This window comes from Halyomorpha halys, unplaced genomic scaffold (assembly GCF_000696795.3).
Source record: "Halyomorpha halys isolate HHAL.00 unplaced genomic scaffold, Hhal_1.1 Scaffold318.1, whole genome shotgun sequence".
NCBI classification, from domain to species: Eukaryota; Metazoa; Arthropoda; class Insecta; order Hemiptera; family Pentatomidae; genus Halyomorpha; species Halyomorpha halys.
In genome coordinates, this window is record NW_027105968.1 from 73,874 (window position 1) to 75,380 (window position 1,507).

The 1,507-nt window shown below is 26.6% G+C and overlaps 1 long non-coding RNA gene across 1 annotated transcript in view; it reads left to right on the top strand.

The window, feature by feature from the left end:
* The first annotated feature begins 629 nt into the window (after positions 1–629).
* Positions 630–1,507, top strand: part of LOC106681200 (uncharacterized) — a 57,469-nt gene continuing 56,591 nt past the window's right edge. The window contains exon 1 of the long non-coding RNA XR_001343205.2: positions 630–780. This is a non-coding gene — a long non-coding RNA (uncharacterized lncRNA). The remainder of the gene's footprint in view (positions 781–1,507) is intronic.

The window sequence follows — 1,507 nt, forward strand, 5'->3', positions numbered from 1 at the left end:
AAATAAAATCTTCTAAATAGTAAATTTATTTTGAAATTTACAATATATAAAAGTATAAAATTAAATACAAATATTTCATTATGATACATACTTAATACATTTCTTACACACAAATCAACATAAGTCGTTACATTAAGTAAACACAATCATACCTATTTTATTTACAAATCGTTATTATTGCACATACTTAACATACTATATATTATATAATTCGAATTTATGATTATAAATATTTACACAAGTCGTAAGTTCTGTATTCCGTATTCGAAATACAAAGCTAATGAGAATACTAAAATTTTGGTTTTTATTTTTCCTGAGCTTTAAGGTCGTCGTCGATTCAGTGATGATTCGACCTTAAATTAGAATAAAATTACAAGAATTCTATTTCTGTTGAAAACGTAATTGTTTTCTAATTGTTTATATAAGCTGTTCACGATAAAAGTAAGAAATCGATTCCTAACATAATAAGTGTTTTCAGATAAATTAAAAACTATCAGCAAACCGTCAGGCGAATGGGTTCTAAAGTTTTTCTGTTCCAAATCATGTGCATGTTAGCTGATATTTTGAACTGTGTTGGAAAACAAACTACTTAGGAAGATAATTATTCAACTAAAGTTTATAGAGTTTATTTAATTAAAATGTTTATAATGAAACAGGCGAAGAGTTAGCTGAGGAAGAGGAAGAGATTTGAGACAAGCGATTTCCGGTAAGTTGTGACTTGAGTGACTGGACCTCCATGATCGAGAATCGATCCTACGTGCTTGCTCTTCCTGCGTCAGGGTGAGTCCAGAACTTTCTTTAATAGATTTTCCATTATTCAATTTAATGCGCATGAGGTTGTTACACGGAGAATTAGCGCATCTAAAAGACAGTTGCGTGAAATTACGCATTTTTACGAAAGAATTTCTTGACTCATTGTGTTCAGTTTTGCTATGAGAAGGGTTGATTATTATTTATTTTGAATTTATTATTGGGTGTAGAAATATAACCGTTCCATAAAATTGAAATTATATTATATTTCAGTTATTATCTAGTTAAAAAGGCTAATATTTATAAACCGTACTACGTATATGGGTCAGTTGGAGTGTGGATTTGGGTGCAAAATATATCTACATGAATAAGAAAAATGAAATGAAAAAAATATCAGTTGAATAATTATGAGTTTTTATCTAAATATACCAACATTATATTTATTCGACAGTTTGTTCTTCTCTTTTTATGATTTAAAAGATTATTATTGTTATGGGCTAAAATATAATGTAATGTTATTTTAATTTCACGGTATTCTATGTATTGAATAATTTTTAAAACCTTATTTATTACAAACTTGAAGGAACAAAAAATAACAATATTATTACAAAAATTCTGTTACAATAGTTTTAGGTCTGAATATGCCAATAATTTTATGTTAAATAAAAAAAATTAAATTATTAAGGAAATAGTTAGAATTTAATTTATCATTAATACTTTTTCAACAACTTTAAAACTTAATGTCACAAAGAGGCTT